Here is a 22,996-nt window from a genome sequence, read left to right as displayed (position 1 = left end):
AAGCCGATATGTCTTCCTACGGCTTTCACTTTTTGGCTCAGTTCTACCCATGGGGCTGCCCAGAACAAACCCCACTCCTGAGGATAGATAGCAATGTGGCTATGAGATATGAGTGCAGTGGCAGATCTCTCCCAGCAGGGCTGGGCTCTGCTTTGGGATTGGCAACAGCATTGACATATTTAGACAACATTGGCCCCCTGGATCTTCTTCTCTCCTTCAGGCCCAATTACCATATGACTTGGCTTTGAGTCACCTAATAATCCTCAACATCCTCCCCCAAACATGTTCCTAATAACCACCTTCATTTATTCAATTAGCCATTCAACAGATATTATTACGTTCCTACTACATGGCAGGTACTTTCTAGGCTACTGGGAACATACAAGTAGATAAGATCGACAGGGTCCCTTCTCTTGTGGGGTGTGCATTCTAGTGGGGAGAGAAAGACAACAAGCAAACAAATAAATGGTTAAGATTACTCAAGGCAGTGAAAAGGACTCTGAAGGAAATAAAACAGGCTGAGGTGATGAGAATGCCCGGGCCCCTCTTAGATTTAGTTAAGAAAGGTCTCTCTGAGGAAATAAATGGAGGCCTGTGTGTCTAAAAAGGACATCACATAATGGCACAGGGGAGCACATCGAGGCAGAATAACCAGAACAAAGGGTCAGAGGTGGGAGCAAGTTGGCTGCATGGAAGGTATAAAAAGAAGGGGAGATCTGGAACCCAGGAGGCTAGTGAGGTAGATTGGGGCCCTGATGAGAGATGCCCTGCTGGGCCAAGATGAACCATTTAGATTTCATTTCAAGTGCAGCAGGAAACCACTAGAGAGTTTTAAGCAGAGAAGCAAATATAGCACCTTTACTTTCTCATTGTATCACTTCTTCATTCTGCATATTGTGCTTCTGCAAATGCGGTCTCAGGTGGTACTGGACTGAAAAGGAGTCAGGAAGAATACAATCTCTTAGGAATGATGCTGCCAGGCAAACAAATTCAACCAACCCTTCCGGGAAGCAATATGTTTGGTAAACAGATGTAGATGATGAAAAGAAGCTAATCTACAAGATGTAGTGATAGACACCATAGACACTGGACTTCCCATCTCACAGACTGGCCTCCAACTGGCCTATGTGATGGGAAAATATTCTCTTGCTTGGGTCACTCTCTTGACCCTGTGGTGATTAGTCTTTCCAACAACACAAGGCTTAACAGAGATAGAAAGCTGTGTTCTGAAAGCTTGAGAAGGGGAGTCCAATGGGGAGAATGGGGGGGGGCAGGGAGGGGTAGGGAGGGGCCAGCAGCCTTCTGCTGTCAAGACTTCCCCAGCAGTGATGGGCCTCCTTCAGGGCCACACATCCAGTCAGAATGCGGGTCCCGACCTTAGCTTGGCCTCTTGCATTTTAGAGACAGATTCACAGCTGAGGAACAACTGGGCTTGGATCACCTTGTAGCCACACGATAAACTCCATCTTTTATTGGGGTAAGCAAACTCCCCCTTACTTTGATGGAAACACTGATTGGGTAAGAGAGACAACTCAAACTCTGACGTCTTTCAGTTCTGTGTGGTATTCAGTTATGTAATGAAACACAAAAGCTGACCACTGTACAGCAAGCCATGGCAGTACTCCATGGCCATGACGTGGCAATGGTTTGAAGACATTTCATAAACTTGAAAGGAGTCAAAGTGAAAAAATTCTAGGACAAGTATATCTGAATGCAATGTAAGGTATCCGCATATGAAGAGGAGTTGTACAAGAGGATTTCTCAGACCCTCCTGAAGGCCAGGATTCGAAGAGTCTGTACATTGTCTCTTTTAATTTTCCTTTTGCCTCTAGCAAAGGGTTAATGAGGACCTTTAGCTGCAAACTCCTTAACTGGTGAGCTCACCTTCTGGAACTAAGCAGCTTAGAGAACCTTTTTCCTTCATTATTACAAAGGGCTCTATCAATCTGCAAGTACTCAACTAAACTGCCCACACAGCAATTTTTGTCATGTTCAATCTAATTCTCAGGAATCTAAGTTTAAATTTATATGAACAGCATGGAAGAGGAACACCCAGGTAGTAAATTCCACTTTTCCCCTTCCAAATGATTTGAGCAATGGCCTCCTTCATTAACAGGAAAGAGAATGAGGAGCTGAACATGTGAGGCTGGCACACCCAACGTCTGGGAATTTCCAGGCATTTCAGAAGTGAGTGGGGAAAGCCCAGGTCAGCTGGTCAGGCCTGGGACAGAGCACGGAGCACAGGCTCGTGCAAAGCTCTGAGTGCAGGAGGGCAGGCATTTGGTCTTTTCCTCAACACTGAGAGAGAGTGAAGTCAGAGGGACCATGAAGGACCCTTGGAAGTAATTTCAAAGATAGCAGGTCCAAATAGTTACGGGTGGAAGTGGGGGTGGGAGATGGGGATGTGGGTAGGGTGTGAATGGGGTAAACTGGTCATGGTTTCGCCAGGGCTGGTGAGCTTTCACCAGGGCTGGGTGATGGGAACAAGGAGTTTCATTATACTATTCTGTCTACTTCTGTGCATGTTCGAAATTCTCTATCCAAAAATTAAAAAAAAAAAAAAAAGTTTGCAGGGGCTGAAGCCAAGAAAAGAAAAAAGTTTAAAAGGGAAAAATCCAGTTAAGTAAAACTAGCTATGAGTTTTGAAAGAAGGACAAGCCAATAGAGGCAGGAGAGGGTTACTGCTTGAACAAAATTAAAATGTCCCCAGTGATGATTTCTGGAGGCCGAGGATATGGGGACTGTTCCTTTTTACATTATACACATTTGTAATGTTTCCAGCTTTCAAAGGCTGGAAAAAAAGATAAAAAGTACAAAATAAGAAACTGCAAACCTGGCTTTAAAAAAATGGCTGCAAAGAAATATATCAAGATGGTAATGATGGTTTTCTCTAAGTGGTAGGATTATGAATTTTTCTTTTTGTTTGTATGTAAATATTAATATTTCCATCATAAATGGATGGCTTAACAGTCTTTCTTTCCTTCTTTCTTCCCTCCCTCCCCTCTTTCTTTCCTTCTTTCCTTTTTCCCCCCTCTTTCTTTCAAATAAAAACATACCAACACCACGCTATGTCCTTGCTTTGCCACCTCTTAATCCTGGATGCCCCACCACACAGCAAGAGAAGGCACCACTGGCTGGCCTGGGCAGGGGGCAGTGAGTGGTAGCAGCTCATCCGACAGGTCTCCTGGCAGGCAAGGGTGAAGAAAGCACTTTATAGGCCAGTTCTATTAGAGGTGAGCTCAGTAAATGAAGCAGCACAAGCGGGCATGTTCCTTCTACATAAGAAACAACTATTTTCATGCCAGAAATGTGACTCCAGTTCACGGCAGCCTGTGGCTTTTGTCATCACTTTACAGGTCCAGCGTGTGTAGCTAGCCCAGGGAACCTACCCTTCCTCCTGCCTGTGGTGTACAGGGAATGCGTGCACGATCCCAGCAGACCGTTTCCCACAGACACAGGTTTGAACACCAGATTTCAGCAGATTTTCAAACCCATTTATTAATTTTTCTATTTTAGAAAAGCCTCTCTACAAAACATAATTACTGGTTTCTAATAGACAAATTTAAAAGAGGGGTACCATTTTTGACAAGTATTTAAGAAATCTAATAAGCATCTCTGTGAATTTAAATGCCTGTTCACTAGATGCAACTGCTCCCAACAACTGCTTAACCTGATCCCAGCCTTCCTTTCAGCTAGAATCAAAGCAGCTTTCATAGTCCCCTTGAATTTGGAGAGGCAATAGCTTTCAAAAGCTTTATGTCCTGTGACAAAACCCCTTAAGGGCTTTTCTCACATTCTGGAGAAGCTGTTTTAGTTTCTGATTATTTTTTTGCCATACCAAATTCATCTTTTTTGGATCTAATTACTCAGTTTCACTAATTAATTTCTTTTTCATGAAGAAGAAACCGTTTTCTGCTTCTCTAAGTTAACAAGAAATGATACTGTCACATATGCATGCTTATGAGCTGATGATAGGAGCTCACCCTTACTGGCCGTCCCCCAACAAGAGCACACTAACTGCTTGCTTCCTTGTTTACATTAATTCATTTAATCCTCACAATGCTGTGAGACGGATCTCTTCCTACAGATGAGGAAATAGACCTAGGGCAGGCAGACAGCTTGCATCAAGGTCTGGCTCCCAAGCCTAAGCCCTTGATTACCACTTTATGGGATTTGCGCCTTAATATCAGGTACCTGACTAATTTGTAATTGCTTCTTTCTTAACCCCTATAATACTACAAGCGCTCTTACTGTACCAGTTTGTAAAGGATCATACATTTACCTTGCAGAACACACACTTTAAGACAAATAGGTAGAAGAGAGTATGATTTTAAACAGAGCCAAAATTGACTCCTTTATAGGGACAGTAAATATTCACTGAAATTGAAAACCTACAACCAATGGTCACTTTCTATTTATGAATATCCATATATCAATATCAGTTTTAATTTAGTTTTCATATAAAGTATTTTGAATTGCTAAATTTTTTGGTAACTAGATGCCAATGCTTTAATTATTAATTCTTTATGGTTTTAACACTTCTGGATGGAAATCCTCTATAAATGTATTATATATTTCCTTTTCTTAATAGCAGAATATAATTCACTATTAATATATTAAGGTCCTTATGCTGAATATTTCTTTTATACTTTCCAATAGATGCTGGTGTGGTTGAGTAGGGCACAGTGTCCAGTCCCTAGGATGTACTCTCAATTTTACTTGTCACTTGTGTCACCAAAATGGAATTAACATTGTTCAGATGCAAAACCTCCTGGTTAATTGTAATCACAGTTATCACTGATTGGACCTGGCACATAAAATATTCAAATACTTCTCAATTAAATGAATCTACTGCACAAAATTTCTATGGGGTAGGTACTATTAATTTTAATGTTTTATAGGTGAAGACATTCAGGCTCAGAGAGGTTAGAGGACTTGCCTGATGGGGGAAGCCTGCATTAGAATACCGTTGGACTCTACTATCAATGTTCCTAACTATCACACCACAGGGCCACAAGGTCCCGCCATTTCCTGAGGGGTTTTAGTCATCCTTTGATGAGCAGCCCCCTTGACTTCTTGTTTCTTAGCAGCTTTGTTGAGATCGAATGCACATACTATACCATTCACTCATGCAAAGTGTACAGTTTTAATACATGTACAATTGTGCCGCCATCACCACCATCAACACTAACATTAAAACATTGTGCTACCCCTAAAAGGAGCTGCATACCTGTTTTCAGCCACTTCCTATCTCTCTTCAACCTTCCCAGCCTCAGGCCACCACTAATCTACTCTGTCTCTATAGATGTGCTTCTTTTGGACATCTCATATACATGGAATGGTACAGTATGTGGTCTTTTGTGATTGTCTTCCTTTACCTAACAATGTTTCCAGTCAGTCCTTTATTTCTTTTTATGATTGAATAATGTTCCACTGTATGGTAATACTGCATTTCTTTATTCTTGAGTTGACAGACATTGGGGTTGTTTCTACTTTTAATGCCCCTTCACCTCCTAAAATAAATTTTTTTTTAAAACGATTTGTTTTCAGTAATCTCTACACCCAATGTGAAGCTTGAACTCACACCCTAACATCAAGAGTTGCATGCTCTCCTGAGTGAGCCAGCCAGGAGCCCCCAAAAGAAACTTTTTATCGAGGTATAAAATACAAAGTATACAATCCACAAGTATGAATTTTTACAAAGTGAATACACTTAGGTAATCACTCCCTAGTTCAAGATATAGAACATAACCAAAAGTCCAGAAGCTTCTTTTGTGCTTTCCACTCAGTCTTTCTACCCACCAAAGATAACTGGTTTTCTGACCTCTGCAATCTACAATCATTGATCAGAGTTGCATTTACACAAATGGATTCATTCAGTAGGTATATTGTGCGTGGGGGGATATCCGCCTTCTTTTGCTCAACGTGTTTGAGACTCATCCATGTTGAGTTTTAAATCCGGTCTGTACCACCACTGTTCCATACTCCTTTGTAAGACTACACCACAATTTATCCATTTTACTGTTGATAGATACTTGGGTTGTTTTCAATGTTTTGCTATCATGAATCACACTTCCAGGAATACTCTTGTCCATATGTACTCATTTCTGTTGCCTATATATCTAAGAATGAAACTGCTAGGCCACAAGTGTGGATCTATTCAGTTCGATTACATACTGTACAACCGTTTTTTCAAAGTGGTCATCCTAAACTGCACTACTACTCTGTGTACAAGAGGTCTCATTGCTTCACACCTCCACTAACAATTGGTATTATCAGCTTTCAAAAATCTTTAGCTATTCTGGTAGGAACATAGTAGTAACTCACTGTGGTTTTGATTTCCATTTTCCCTGTGGACTAATGATATTAAGAACTTTTCCTATGTTTCTGACTACCAGCTATCTATTTTAGAAAGTGCCTATTCAACTCTTTACATATTCTCAATAGGAGTCCTTTGCTTCTATAGATCATTACAAATGCCTTCTCCTCTGAGGCTTTGCCTTTTCATTATTTTGATGGTGTCTTTTGATAAACGGAAGTTCTTAAATTTAATGAAAGTCAACTTATCATTTTCTTCCTTGAAGGTGAATACCTTCTGTGTCCCACTGCAGTAATCTTTGCCTATCTCAAGGTCATGAGGCTATTCTTCTATATTATCTTCTAGAAGTGTATGTTGTACCTTTCCAACTTAGATCTATGAGCCACGTGGAGTTGACTTTTATAGAAGATGTGAAGGAGGAATCAAATTTCATTTTTCCCCATAATGGATACACAGTTGATCTACAATTTTTTTCTCTACTACACTGAGAAATACTGTGTTGTAGAGACACTATGACACCTTTGTTGAAAACCAGGTGATCATATATATGGATCTGTTTCTGGACTTTCAATTCTATTTCCACCTTCACTTCTGAATAGCAACTGAATATTTATTATTTCAACATCACCTCACTAGAATTCCAGCTCAATCTAACATACCTCAATATAATCTTTCCATTTTATATTAATAATAATTTTCACTGAACACTTACTTTTTGTCTGGTGTGGTTTTAAATGCCAGGGATTGATCTCATTTAATCTTCCCAGCAATTTTAAGTTAGGCATTATTATCCCCATCTTATAGACTGGGAAATGTGAGGCATGGACAGGTTAATTCTTTCCTTTGGAATATGGACTGTATCTCTTCCCATCTACTTTTGTGGAGAAGCATCAGTAAGTAGCACAAGCAACTTTAGGCAGTTACTGCTAATATCTTTAAAGTGAAGTTGTGTTTTTGCAACAACAGGCATAAGAGGAGCTTTGTTCCTTTAGCTTTTCATACACTCAGAATTTTGAAACTAGAAGACACCCAAAAAACTGTCTAGTCCAAGCACCCATATAGCCGAAGAAGGAGAACCTCAGAGAAACCACAGACAAACCCAAACTTACATGATGCAGTTGAGGCAAAGATAAGAACCCAGCTCTCCTGCTCCCATTCCAGTGCTCTCTCTGGTATACCACAACTGCCTCTCATCATGCATAAATGTGTTGGATCACTGAGACTCTTGAGCTGGCTTCCAAGTTTACCTTGGTGCCAGATACTTGAGGATGCCTGACTGGTGGGTGCCAGATTATCTTGGCTTTAATGAGCAAGGAAACTGGAACCAATCAGCAGAGCTGGAAGCAGATGAACAGGCCACAGTCCAAATTTGGTTTAACAAGGTGCACTGAGACATCCATGAAAAAAGAGAATTTCCGAAGCCCAGACCCCACAGAAATCAGGCTAGCAAGATTTGAATGGAACATAGGAATAAGACTTAGAGGGGTGGAGCTGCCTCTCCACTTAATCTTTCCACTTAGATTCTGTGTCCTCAAAACAGGAACTCATTGGCAAGCATCCCAGAAGCCCACTTCCATGCCAGAGGCCTCGCATGACTATTCAGTTACTTGGATTTTTTGAGTCAAGGTATGATTCAGTAAAAAATGACCATACAACAAGGAGAGTTAAAATTGTTCACTCATCGATGCCCCAGATGAATGGAGAAGACGTGTACTTCCTTATGAGTCGACGGTTCTACAGAATTTTCCATTTTTCTTCCCAAGTTCATTATCTAGGGTCACACTATGAAAATAAGGTTTGTCTGAGACCAAGTACTTAGATTACCTGGAATCTGCCTGAGGTCAGAATGCCCTCTGACATAAGAGATTGCGAGAGGAAAAAAAAATCAGTGTTTCAAAACCAAGATTAGAAATGACTTCACATAGAAGAGGAACATAGGACTAATAGCATTGAAAATACCAGGCATCATAAATATGTCAGAGACAAACCCAGAAACATATCAAAGTAGAAAGGAGCCCTGAAGTAGAATTTTTCTTTCCCAAAATCTGTGGAAGATTATCAGAGGTTCTCTTCTAGAACACAAGGAACAGATTTTAAACAGAGGTTTTTTGGTTTTTGTTTTGTTTTGTTTTGTTTTTTGGCTAAATTAAATGTTGCACTTGGATATTATTTTTAAGCCATATGCGCCATATGTTTCCAGCTGGTTGATTAAACTTTCCTAATGAAGTTGAGTTGCCTCTTCCTGTATAGTGTTCAACATTCAGGAAGGACTTCCCTTTGAAACATGGCACTTCAAGTCCAGCCCACTGAAGTGGATGAACCAGGTAGAAGCATAACCAATGAACTAAGAGAATGGGGTGAGGTGGGGGAGGGCAGAGAGGGGCAAGCCTGAGTCCAGGGGTTTAAATGAAATTTATATTCCAAAAGGCTAGAGAAGGCTGAAATAGGAAAACAACTGCAAGAGCAGCACCTAGAAAGCTGAGAAAGACAATTCAAGATGAGGAGGATGGCTGGAAGGAGTGGCCCAGTAGTAAGAGAGCAGACCTGTGCCAGGTTGCCTCCTAAGGGCCTTGGGAGAATATACAGGATTGATGTCTATGTGCATATATATCTGTCTGCTTGGGCACTCTTGTGAGGCAGGTCAGGGACAGAGCTTTGGCAGGTCAGTGATGGAGCTTTAACAGGCTCACACAGCAAAAGGCTGTGTTATCTACATGGTGCTGGAAGAAAGACTCTGATGTAAAGCGTATTTCCCCACCTAATGACGTAAGTGACAATAGCCTAGGACCCCTGCCAATGGTGTGTATGTGTATATGTTGTGAGGACATGGGGTATAAGGTGGGGCCCAGCCAGAGCTACAGATTGCTAGGCATGGTAAAATATCCTGTGCCAGGTTAGGAGTAGTGCAGAGCACAATGTGATGCAATGCTTTAAGTCATCTCAGGGTTGGGTACTGTGTATGCAGCAGGAGGAACACCAGATCAGGTCTCCCACCAGATGTCCTACTTTGGCTTCTGTAAGAATGCAGCAATTATACAGCCACCAGAGTACACTGACAAAACAGTTCTCATGTTGGGGCTTGCAGAGCAAGGCATGGGCACATTCTTCCCTAAAGGGAATGAATGTCCTCAACGATACTCTTCGTGGGAAGGGGCAAGTTGTCAGACAGGAAATGTAGAATGGAAGAAGTAAGTCCACGGCCTTTTTCTAGAACCTTTTAAGTCCAGACTTCAAAAGGCAGATGTTGAGGTGTGGGTACCTGGATGATGCTCATAGTGTGGAGGCAGGTCAGGACCTGGGTGGGCCTGGATCTGGGAGCAAGGGCAAAGCAAGCCACTTCCTGATGCTTTGTGTTACTCTCTGTCCATCTTCCTTGAGCTGTCCTCTAACTTTCAGGAAACTCCTATTGAAAAGTTATACTCTAGTTTCAGCTGTGCCTGAGGTACAACAAGCAAAGGATTATAGTGACCATACATGAACCAAGGCGGTAACAAGTCCTGTCAGCCCCTAGAGTCGGTGGGCAGTGAGAATGGTGATTAGGAAGAAGGAAATGGACATCCAAAGGGTGAGTATCCACGTGGTCCAGCTGTCTTCCCATCTGGGAATCCTTCTCTACTGCTAACCTTTGGAACTCTGGGTTTCTTTTACTAGAGAAGGCAGTTTCCTTTTTGCTGGGCTCTTGGTAGTACAGGCTTTCAAGCAATTCTTGGCTCTCTGGTCAGTATGAATACATTTCAGAGTTAGGAAGCTCCTGAAGGTGCTTGAAGGTACAAGTAGTCAGGGTGGAAACCCTTAACTGCTATGAAAAGGAGCAATTTGTGTCCTGTCTGGAAGGTAAGTAAACGTGGCCATGAGAAGGTAGGTAACTCACTCATCCTTCAAGCATTAATAGGAAGCATAATATCAGGTATATTCTGATTTATGCCATTCATCTGGCCATGGATCTAAGCAGGTACTTAAAATCTTCAAATATACTGTGTTTTTAAGTTAAAAATGTTTCTGGGATGCCTGGGTGGCTCAGTGGTTGAGCATCTGCCTTTGGCTCAGATCATGATCTTGGGGTCCTGGGATCAAGTCCCACATCAGGGTCCTCACAGGGAGTCTGCTTCTCCATCTGCCTATGTCTCTGCCTCTCTCTGTGCCTCTCTCGTGAATGAATGAATGAATGAATGAATGAATACATAAATAATCTTTAAAAAATGTTTCTGCACTTATTTCTTATTTAATTGTACAGTGATCCAAGAAATGGTGTGTATGATACCAATGACTTTAAAAACATGTTTAATTGCTTAACGCAAAGCCATTTATGTTTTCTGTCTGTTGAGAACAATCTCAATCTTTATCCATGGGTACAGTGTTCTACATACGGTTATGAGAGCTCCCCTGTTAACTGGGCTATTCACATTTTCTACAGTTTCAGTGAACTTCTAGTCTGTTTGAACCATCATTTCCTGGGAAAGGTCTATTACATTAACCTAGTGTGAAGATGGATTTATCAACTTCTTCTTGTATCTCTGTCAACTATTATTTTATATATTTTGAAGCTATATTATTTCATCATATATATTCAGACATTTTCCCAATGAAGCAACCCTTCTAATAATCATTTAGTGACTCTCTTTACATTTAGTAATGTAGTCTATCTTAAAGTTGGTTTAACAAAAATTAACAAAAAATACACTAGCTTTCTTTTGCTTAGTTCATGACTGCTATAGCTTTTCTTTTTACAGATCTATCTATTTAATCTTTATCTATTTAATCTTTGTGTCTTCGGGTTGATTTTTCCAGTCTGTCTTTGCTTTCTAACTATAGAGTGAAATTTGATGTGCTTATTAATTTGGCACCTTTGTATCTGCTTTTTATTTGTCCTGCTTCTATATTTTTCTTTTGTCAGGTGTTCTTTTAGATTGAAGTGTTTTTGTTTTTCTCAGTCCTTTCTCAACTAGTTTGGAAGTTATTTACAGTATTTCTACTATTATTTAAAAGATATTTGAAATGTTTATGGAACATGAACACTATAAATACAGTATATATGATATGAAATATAAAATAATGCAGAAATTATTAAAAAGCATATGTTTATATGTTCTAAATTCTGTTCCAAAGTTAAATCCTACATGCCAATTTTTTTCAAATATTAATGGTTTTTGGAAAAAGACCCTTGACTTGATAATTAATAGCACTCTAATACAAGAAAAATGAAAATAAGATCTTATAGCCATGTTTGATATTTTGTCTTTTTTTTTTTTTTTAAGATTTCCACTTGTGGCAGGGCCAAAATTAGAAATAGGAATTTTTCTTAGTCAAGTAAATGAATTATGGTTTTCACTATGACAAGCATGAAAGGCAGAATAGAGTTTGGTTATTTGTTTTGTGTATTTTTTTAGAGGGGTAGAGGGGGCTTCTATTGTTACATTTATAACAGGTAATTCTCATTTTTCATTCAGTACCTGAACCCACAGTGTATTTTTACATAGTAAGTCATCTTTATACCTTCCCCTTATCTCTCTCTTTTTTTAAAAAGATTTTATTTATTTATTCATGAGAGACACACAGAGAAAGAGAGAGGCAGAGACACAGGCAGAGGGAGAAGCAGGCTCCATGCAGAGAGCCCGATGTGGGACTTGATCCCAGGTCTCTAAGATCACACCCTGGGCTGAAGGCAGCGCTAAACTGCTGAGCCACCAGGGCTGCCCACCTTCCCCTTATCTCTAAACATTTGTGAAGCTAATAGTTATAGACTTTCCCTTTTTAAAAAGATTTATTTATTTATTTGAAAAAGAGAGAGAGAGAAAAAAATGTATTTGAGGGATGGGGAGGGAGGGGGGGAAAAACTCAAGTACACTTCCACTCTAATTGTGGAATCCGACATGGGGCTCCATCTCACGACCCTGGGATCATGACCTGAGCTGAAAGGCACTTAATTGACTGAGCCACCAGGTTCCCCTAGGCTCTCCTTTCCTAATGTAAGCAACTAAAGCTATACATTTTCCTCGAAGTATTGCTGTAGCTGCACCTTTGCATGTTTCATGACTTTTATATATGCTGACATTTACTAGAAGTTTATCTTTGGCAAATCTTTAAGGCTTTGGTTTAGGGCCAATTCCTCCAGAAAGCATATGCTTATCATTCTACCTGGCTTCTGGAAACATTGTCTACCTGGTGCCTCTTTAAGCAACTGGCTTAGGATTTTATGGACTATGTAGATAGTGTTAATTCAGACATCAGAAGATGCCATTAGGTTAGCTACTTTAGCACACACATCCTTCTTTGATCATCTGCTCTTGTTTTAGTCCTGATAAGAGGTAATAAGTGCCTAACTTATTACACACTCTGGTCAGCTTAGCCATATACTTTAAAAAGATACTTTATTTATTTATTTAGATTTTATTTATTATCTGACAGAGAGTGAGAGAGAGCGAGCAAACACAAGTAGGGGGAGCAAAAGGTGGAGAGGGACAACCAGACTCCCTGCTGAGCAGGAAGTCTAACTCAGGGCTTAATCCCAGGATCCTGGGATTGTGACCTGAGCCAAAGGGAGATGCTTAGTCAAATGAGCCACCCAAGTACCCCAAAGATGCATCATTTTAAAAGGTTTTAATGAAGGTTTTTCAGGCTATCCATTCTACAGTATTACCAAAAATGTGATATGCAAATATTGTATATATACACATGTATATTTTTCTGAAAAGAGAGTCTTGCTATCATGAGATGCTTGAAGGCATGATGCTGAAGAGATTAAAATCACTGTCATATGTTCTGTTTCAGCCTTGTACAAACTAAAATAGCAGGTTTTATCTGATGTTTCACAGATCTCCAGGTAAGAGGAAATTCTGCAGATTAAGATCATTTAAAGTTGGGATACCTGGGTGGCTCAGTGGTTGAACATCTGCCTTCGGCTCAGGGTGTGATCCCGGGGTCCTGGGATTGAGTACCACATCAGGCTCCCTGCATGGAGTCTGCTCTCCCTCTGCCTGTGTCTCTGTCTCTGCCTCTCTCTCTCTCTCTCTGTTTCTCTCATGAATAAATAAATAAAAATTTAAAAAAAATCATTTAAAGTTGATTTCATTCTCAAAATGTCACTTGATTTCTATGTTCTGGTATTACCTTCGAGTTGTCTCTATATACCAATGGATCCTCCAAACATTCCCAAGAGAGTGAAATTAAAAACAAACTTCTTTCCAATGTCTCAACATACTACTAAAACCTCACTGATCCAGCTTTCTATTTCTTCAAACTGACAGACAAGCATATTGCCACTGCAGATATACTTGGTTGTTAAAAGGCCCTTTCTTAACTAGCAAGCCTGTTTGCCAATTGAATTCAAGGGAAAAAAAAATCTGGCATTTGTATCACAAACTTTTTTCTGTTTGCTTGTTTACTATCATGTTAAAGTTCATTCAGGAAGTGAATTTTAGCAGGTCATGGAGTTTGGAAATAGCAAAGATACAGATAGGAGAATAATGGACAAAAATGACAAAATGATATCACGAAGCAAGTTACTGTGGAAGCCTGCAGGTATGAAATGAGAGAGCAGAGCAGGCCATGAAAGAGATTCATGCAAGAGAAAATGGGGAAGTGAGCCTTAGATATGCCAACTCACAGAGCTAGAGGAACAAATGTCATGAACATAAGATAGAAGTCAGTGATCTCAGTCTCACTGAGACATGAAGAAATGGATTGAAAGACCTGATTGTGACAGGGGAAAGGTACACCTAATTCCAAAGAAACTGATTGTGACAGGGGAAAGGTACACCTAATTCCAAAGAAACAGACTCTTTTTCAGGAGACCTCATGGAGGAGGGTTATATGTCAGCATAGAAGCCTATAGGCAACCCACAAACCTAGGGCTGGATGTGTGCTGAAAATAAAAAAGGCAAGGCAAAAAAACAGAAAAAGAAACACAGAAAGTATACAACTGGTTGCCTGGTTAGATGGACTAGACCAAATACAGGGAACCATGCATGATTCTCCAGATATGAAGATATCCAAGGAATGTACTGCCCTTAGGAAGCAAACAAAAAGGGGAATTAAATAGGGAAACACTGATGTTTATCACTGCATTAAAGACAAGAAGAAGATGTGCTAGTAGGATAGGAACAATTAATTCTGCCAGGAAGAAAGAAAAGCTCTGCAGAGGTTTTATCTTGCTCTAGAAGTCTGATACAGAAGTAGGCAAGGAGGTCAGGCATTCTAAGTAGAAGGCAAAGGGCAAGTGCAGGCTCAGAGGTGGGGTAGAGTGCTATGGTTGCGCAGAACCTGGAGCATGTGTGCGTGCATATGCATATGCATGTGTGTTGGGAGGTGGGGAAGGTGGGAGAGGAGGCAGTGGGGACTAATCTTGAAGAACTTTGATAACAAAGCTCTACTAAAAATAGTAAGAACCATGTCCATAGGTCAAAGAGATTTTCAAGCAAAAAAGCAATCTGATCTGCTTCTGTGTGTACATAATAGAAAAGATAACTGGGTAGGAAGGTGGGTGGAGGGTGGCCAGAGAGGAGGGGAGGAAGTTACTGAAAAGGCTATGACAACAGTGCTGAGAAGAAGAGGATCCAAATGTGATTCCAGGATCTCTTAGAATAAGAAACTTTGGTTGACTGAGTGGCAGGTGGATGATTTAATAAAAGAAGGAGTCAGAGAAGAAACAGGTTCAGAGGGGAAGCAAGGTTCCAGCAGCCTTGTCCTGGTGCCTGCCATGCTCTTTCTCCCAGCAAAACCCCAAGTTTGGATTACTACACCTTCTCCCAAACCCAGGAGTATGAAGATTACCGAAGAAAATCACCTGGCCTTGGTTCTATTGCACCTCAGCACACCTGAAGAGCGTTCAGTAAAGCTCTGTGTGATGGGATTCCAGTCAGCTCCCTCCCCTTCCCTTTTTCCTGTTTCTCCTACAATCTCCCCAAGACCCTTCCCTGTCCCCTTGGCCCTCAGCAGGGCTTCCTTTCCCAATTAAAAGGGATCTTATCAGGTGTGGATACTCAGCAGCAGCACCTGGTCTGGCCTCTTGGTCTCAGAGGAAGAGGAGTTCACCCTCCATGCCTCGGCCTCACTTTGCACTTAACACTCTGAATCATTCTCACTTTCTTCTTTGAGACCCTGGAAAATATTCAATCCTCTCTTTCCTAGATTTTCAATTTCTCCTTCTCCAAAGTCTCTTATCTTCCAATGGGGAAACATTAAAAATCCTTCCATCTTAAAAGCAAAAGCAAAAAAAAGCCTCCTCTGACCCTCCCCTCTCTGCCTCAGGTACCTTTCACAGTCAAGCTTCCCAAAGAAAACGATCTCCATTCCTGTTTTCCACTCTGTTCTCCACCACCTGCCGCCTGGCTTCCCCTCCTGGAAGCCACTGACAGCAGTTTCACCGAGGTCACCAATGCTATCCCACTGCTAAGCCCAAAGACTTGGTTCTCTTCTACGTGGCCTTTATGACCCTCTGCCATTCACCCTGCTCCACTTACCTCCTCTCCCTTCTGTTTGGCCACCAATCTCCACAACCTCATCCCAGGGGATGTCCTGTTGGACCTCCCTCCCAGGGGTCAGCCAGTCTTCCTCTGTGTCTGATTTCTCCTGGGCTGCCTGTCCTAGGCCCAGATCCTATCTCCAGCTCAACTCCTGTTCCTTGTCTCCTTGGTATTTCTAGCTGAATATCTCCCAGGGCCTCTAAACCCAACCTGTGCTGAGCTGAACTGTCTTTTCCCCCAAACCAGTTCCCCTCAATATTTCCTATTGAAGGGCATTACGTTCTACCCAGTGTCCAAGACAGATGCTTACATGACATTCTAGATTCTTCTCTTACTTCCAGTATCAAAAGTTTATTAACTCATTCATCCACTTGCTCAACAAACATTTGCATGTGTGCCAACTATGTAAAACACGGTGTTCTGGGCCCTGAGGGTTCAACTGCGAACAAAATGATGTCCTTGCTCTCATAAAGATGTCCATCCAATGGAGCAGACCCATAGAAGCGCCTTAAAGAAGATCAAGAAGACACTCGGAGATGTAGAGAAGGCTGTGGTGACAGGAATGGTCAGGAAGGACCCCTCTGAGCTGATATCTGAGCAGAACCTAAGAGTGGGGAGGGAGCTAGAGAGGAGGGATCAGGACAGAGGCAAGGAAAGCAGAAGTGCTGAGGCAGGAGCAGCCTGGCGTGTCTGAGGGACAAGACAGCAAGGAGGGCCAGAGGGGAGTGAGCCAGAGAGGGACTGTGGGACATGGTGCCAGAGAGGCAGAGTTAGTGGTGGGTCACAGTAAGGACCTGGATCTTTATCCTTTGTGCATAATGGGAACCTTGGAAGAAGTGAAGCAGGGGGATGGCCTGATGGGACGGGCATTTTGTAAGGCCTGCCTTGACCTCAATATGTGGGAAGAAAAGGGCAGACGCAGGAGACCAGTTAAGAGGCTCAGGGAGCTGCCCGGACACCAAGTCCTGCCCCAATTTCCTTTCCTGGCTAATGCCTCCCTCCAGTTTTGGCTCCTGGGCCTCTGCCGCAGTTGGGCACTTGCCACCTCTTACCTAGACTATTTTAATGCCACTGCTCTAATCCAGCCTCCTCACTGCTGCCAGAGTGATCTCTCCAACCTGCAAGTTGGATCCTAACTCTCTCCTGCTTAAGACTCTTTGCTTACCATTACACTCAGGATATAACTCCTTCCCAGAGCCTGCAAGCCCCTGTCCCAGCTGCCTCATGGGCTCCCCCCATCCCACCAAGTTTCAGCCACGCTATATTTTTGGTTCCTTTCAGTACCAAAGTCTTTCTGCCTCAGGGATTCTACACACTCCACTCCCTTAGCCTGAAATGTTCTTTCTCCACATTCTTCATCTTGCTCACCCCTGTTCATTCTCAAGTCTAGGTTAAAATGTTATCTGTCCCCCACCCCAGTCCCACATTTATACTATGAATCATTCCCACATTTACTTATTCAATTTTACTTGATATTATTTTTTTAAAGATTTTATTATTTATTTGGAAGAGACAGAGAGAGAGAGAGAGAGAGAGATAGCACAAGCAGCGGGGAAGGGTAGAGAGAGAAGCATACTCCCTGCTGAGCAGGGAGCCCCATGTGAGATTGATCCCAGGACCCCGGGATATTGACCTGATCCGAAGGCAGATGGTTAACCGACTGAGCCACCCAGGAGCCCCAATTTCATTTGATATTAACCTGGAGAGGACAGGAAATTCATCAAGTGTTTTCTGCTAGGTATATCTAGCACAGAGCACAGAGCGTGGTCCTTGATCATGTTTCTTGAATGAACAGATGCTGTTGTTCTCCAAGATAAAATACTACCTTCTCCATAAAATCTAAACTTCCCAGCAGGGCCTTTGAAGGAATTCATGGTTTCCACCCTGCTTTGTCTACAACCACCAACCCTACTTGGACCTCACGCTCCTGGTATTCCAAGCACCTCTAAATCATCATGGAGCTTTGTATACACTCCTACCTCTTCCTAGAAAACCTTCCCCTCTTGAGTGCCTGCAAACACCGCAAAGATTCACCGAGCACATACCCTGGGCTTGGGCATCTGTGGCAGCGAATGGTGGGCAGACAGAACGAGATCAGTAAATCAACAGTGGATGATTGGTGAGGAAAGGAGGAGAAGGAGTGGGGGGTGGGGGCAGTTGAAGCAGAAAAGGGAGGGAGGGCCTTACTGAGAAAACAGTCAAATCTTGAGGTAGCCACTGGGCTCTCCTGGGACATGGTGCTATAGGCAAAGGGAGAGAAGCACAAAGGCTGAAGAGCGTAGGATGAGGGGAGCTGGAGCGGAGGCTCTGCAGGCTCCCATGAAGAGGGATGCAGAGAAAGAAGAGTTAAAGAAGGCACCTAGGGGAAAGTAGTCCAAAAATCAGAACCAAGAGCAAGTAGGGCCCTCTGAGTCCAAGGAAGAGAGAGTGTCAAGAAGGAAGAGCAAAGAGCCAAACGCTGCACAGATGTTGGGTGAACTGAGGTCATGGACAACCTGTTTCGTTGAACTTCCCGAAGCTATGTTGCAGAGTGAATAGGAACAAACTGGAAGCAAGGAAGTGGCAGCAGCAGGTTTGGAGCACTCTGTTAAGGTGTCCTGATGGACACAGGAAGGTAGGAGTTCCTGAGGTGGAGCAGGGCTGTGGAAAGATCTTGTAGGATGAAGAGACTGAAGTTTGTGCACAGACAAGAGGAAGCCAGGCCAAAGGGAAATGTCAAGAGTTGGGGAGAGTGATTGGCGGGGTGAGATCCGTCCAGAGAGGAGAATGGAGTCTAGGAGGGGGTTCTGGCCTGGTACCTGGGATTTACCCAAATGTTTACCCACAAGCTCCAGGACTTCCATGCTCTCTTTTCCTTCCCAGAGGCAGATCTGGAGACATCCTGCCAGCAGTTTGCTCTCTAAAGCTACCACCACCCATCCTATCGATTAGGTTCTCTAGTCTAAGCCAGGAACACAGGGCCCAGTCTCTCCAGCTCTGACTTCCACACTGCCTCCAAAGGCATTAGTCATGACAAGGACTCTCAGCAGGTGACAAATACAGCCACGCGGGAAGTTACAGAGTTTAGGAATGCTATGAAATTCTTAGAGGGGATCCCTGGGTGGTGCAGCGGTTTAGTGCCTGCCTTTGGCCCAGGGCGCTATCCTGGAGACCTGGGATCGAATTCCACATCGGGCTCCTGGTGCATGGAGCCTGCTTCTCCCTCTGCCTATGTCTCTGCCTCTCTCTCTCTCTGTGTGTGACTATCATAAATAAATAAAAATTAAAAAAAAAAAAAGAAAGAAAAGAAATTCTTAGAGGCTCTGCTCCTAGTCTCTCATACCTATTCCCTTACTGGGACAGAGCTCCCTAGTCCCTATTCCTTCAGAAAGAGAAAGCCAAGCAACCAGGAAGGCAACACAAGCAAACCAGGCAGGAAGACTGGCGCCCCCAACAGAAAAGTAGGTAACCTGCATTCCTGAGGCCCATCAGACTGGATGACATCTGTTTATCTGAGCAGTTTTCTTACACCGGGACATCAGGATGGCTCCTGCTCTGAGTCAGATGGCTCCACTCTGGGGACGGGAAATATGAGCAGGTGGCCAAATAGAGGGGTGTGCTCCTGCTCCTTGGGTTCAGAGATGAAAACAGCAAGGAGACAGGCAGGCAAGACGGATTGACTGTGGGTTCCAGCCCAGGCACTCCCTCCAGACCTCTGCTTCGTTGTGGCTAAGGTGTAAAGTCCCCAGAAAGCCTCCAGGAGGAATGGGTTTGTTTGTTTACTTATTCTTATTCACTCATTCACTCATTTTCCCCCAGTGGTTTCTAGTACATTCACAACATTGTGCAACTATCAGCTATCAAATCCCAGAACATTTTCGTCACCCCAAAAAGAACCCCCAAATCTATTAGCAGTCATTCTCCATTCTCCCTTCTCCCCAGGCCCCAAATTCATCATGTCTAAGGCCTGGCTAGGATAATCCTGCCACGATCAAAGGCAGAGCACTCATTAGAGAATAAAACATTAGAGAAAGTAGCCTTGAGAGAGGCCAGGAATGCCAATTTCCTGTAGGATCTGGTAGGGGCCTGGATAGACTAAGCTGAGTAAAGGTCCCACCTAAAAATTTCCTCTCAAGACAGAAGAGAAGCAATAAGGCTTGTCTAGTAGAGGAGAATGGGTTCCTATTACTCTGGACTTGGATGGGCCCAATAAGGAGGCCCTAACAGCCACCGAGAAGTCTGGACACAGGCTGCCATGTACCTCGGACTTCATAAGGGCAGAAGTGACTCCATGACCCGGTATGCTGGTAACAGGCTCCAGCATCTGGAAGAACATACAGGATGCTCAGCTGAGGGGCTGGGATGCAGAGGCGCTTAACAGCAATCATCCCATACCTCAGGTGTGGTCACATGAGAGACAAGACTTATTCTGGAGGCCCCAACAGGTACACATGGGACCAAGAGAAGGAAAACTGCAAGATGGCAGTATTTCAGATCATGACAGGAAAGGACTTCCTAAGGGTCATGCAATCTTAAGGTCAAATGGGCTGCCTGTAAGGTAGAGAGTTAAAATGCAATCTGGATATTCAATAAGCGGATGCTGTGGAGGTAATCTGAAAACCAGAGAGTGATGTGACAACTGTGGCGCTCCCACACTTGAGTGGTGAGGTCAACTGTGAGGTGTGTTGCAAGTTATCTGTTACAATAATAAAACACAGGAGTGGATGATTTTACCGTCTTTAGGTCCTGGGTTGTCTTTATAACGCCACTCTTCTTCACTTGCATTATTCTGTATTTTCTCAAGCGAAAGTGGATTACTCCATGTTCAAGTTAGTGGGCTGGGTAATGCCCATGAGAATGTTCCACTTGAGTGTATTTTTAGGCTCCAGGAAGTGGGGTGATAATCAGTAGGTTAGATGGCTGTTAGAATCCCTTAGAGACCTGAGATTCCTCGAGGGAGGGGTTACCCCGTCCTCAGCCTGCCCACATAATTCTGACTTCCTGGAAAACAGGTGACACTGCCTTTCTGCAGAACTGATCTGCAGGCTATAAGGTCTAAGTCTCACACTTGCAGGAGACACTGGTCATAAGTCCTGAGGGTACATCTGAACTTTACAGAATGGGACAGTGAAGACCAGATAAGTTACATCTGTCTGTTTTATTTGCACAGAATGGTCATTCTGATGATTTCAATAGGACCAAATGAAAGTCTGACCTCTATATTTTCTTTAAATAAAAATGGTTATAGATGATGTAAATATGCCCAGAATACACTATTTGCTTCTTGAAACATTAAACATTTTTTCCTCTAAGCAAAAATTGACATGAACTGGTAACTAACGGAACCTGAACTCAGCCAACCTCACTCCAATCCAAACTGGAATTGACTTTCACTTTTCATCCCCCTGGATAAATAGCCTTGGCAGAAACCCTTGTCACAAAGGCCAACTGTAGAAGTGCCACCATAAAAATGCTTGACTGACCAACTCCGGCCTTTTCAGATTCTTCCCTGATTCCTTTTCCATGTCCTTTTTCTGCTACTCTGCCAAGTGACCAGATGTTAATTACTCCCCTGGAATGCAAGAATAACTAAGCAGATGGAAGGTATCTGATCACCTGGTGCAGTGCGCTACTGGGCAGCCTGTGACTTTTGGCACCTCATAATTTTTTTTTATTACAAAAATTTTTTCATTATAAAACTATTATTACCACATTATAAAAATTTGGAAACTAGAGAAAAGAGAAATATCACTGATGATCCCATCATCCTAATAAAATTGCTGTTTGCATTTTGATGCATTGTCTACTTTTCTCCAGGGCGCTCTGTGTATGTAGCCGTAGGGACTATCTACATTTAGCTGATTTGTCCTCTGAAAAGGATGTGTGGTGGCTTAGACAGATGTGTATTATCAGACAGTCAACTCCATGTAGACACAGTCTCTCCCAAACCAGCTCATCCTCTTGCTGTCCTGGCTTTTCACTTGTAAATTCTATCTCCCCATCATCCAAGTTGAAACTTCTGCTCCATCTTGTATAGCTCGAAGACTCTTCTCCCTCAATCTCAACATCCATTTCCACTGATTCTTCTGTCATGACTCCTCTGTCACATCTGCCCTCCTCACGCTCCTTAGTACTGCCATCTCCTCTAGTCCAGTTTGTCATCTATTTCTCTAAATGATTATAAAGCTTCTCTGCCTCTACTTCTTCCTCTTCTCCTTCATCTTGTACTGCTAGATTATTTTCCTTATTTTGACGGCTCTCCTTGAACAAGAGACTGGAAACAATTGGTTTTCAATGGTCTGACACAGAACATTCTTTGGTTGGAAATTTACAAACATGTATGATTTGTCCCTAATCTACTTTTCCTGCCCTATCTTCTACCATTTCCTTACAGAAACCCCCTGCTGATAATCTGCTACCCTAACTAGAAGATGTAGAGTGTAGTATATAAGGCAAGTGAGGCAGGACATGTGTCTGCTCCCTGGGGTCCCTACAAGAATACCATCCAGGCCAGCTGAGATGTGGTAACAAGTGTTAGAACTATAGCCTTCTGCCATCAACAACTATAAAAGTGGACAAAATAAATGAAATGACTGTTTTCAAGCATCAGACTCCAAACAGAGCAGGGCTGTGGACCTGGAGAAGGGAAGTTCATTGTCACCTGGCTTCCTGCCTGGTGGCACTTTTCACACTGGGCGGGGTGCTGGGGTGGCAGCTCACAGAAAGAGACAGGCTCAAGTCTCTGCACTTAGTAAATATTGCCCAGAAGATGAGAAACCAACCCAGTATTTGCTTTTTTAAGTAGGCAGCTCACATTCTGGATTTTAAAAATCTGTAATTGCTCCAAAAGTTCTACGGGAATTTTTCTCTCTTTATGTTTTATGTTTCTTTCAATTTTCTTTGGTTGAATATGCCGAGCAACCTTGCCTACAGTTTCAAAGAGGACTCCCACTAAAAGAAGATAAAAGCATTTTTAGGGAATGACATTTTCTGTCTCTCAGCCTCCTATCTACTATAGAGAAGAGAACACACACGGAATCTATGTGCAGTTTTGCATCAATGAAATATACAAACACCTCTGAGATGTTTTAAAAGACTGGGCCACTAGGCCATCAACACTTTGCCTCAGACTGAAACCTCAACGGGGGATAGCCATCACAGGCAAGCCGTCAAAGCCCAGGATAGTGCTGAAGCCTTATCCATGAATGACTAAAGCCAAAGCAGTCACCTAGATGCC

The 22,996-nt window shown here is 42.7% G+C and overlaps 1 protein-coding gene across 9 annotated transcripts in view; it reads right to left on the bottom strand.

Moving 5' to 3' along the window:
• DIS3L2 (DIS3 like 3'-5' exoribonuclease 2) overlaps positions 1–22,996 on the bottom strand; it is a 346,474-nt gene that overhangs the window by 113,391 nt on the left and 210,087 nt on the right. The window lies entirely within an intron of this gene.

This window comes from Canis lupus, chromosome 25 (assembly GCF_003254725.2).
Source record: "Canis lupus dingo isolate Sandy chromosome 25, ASM325472v2, whole genome shotgun sequence".
Lineage (NCBI taxonomy): Eukaryota > Metazoa > Chordata > Mammalia > Carnivora > Canidae > Canis > Canis lupus.
This window is presented reverse-complemented; position numbering and strand designations above follow the sequence as displayed.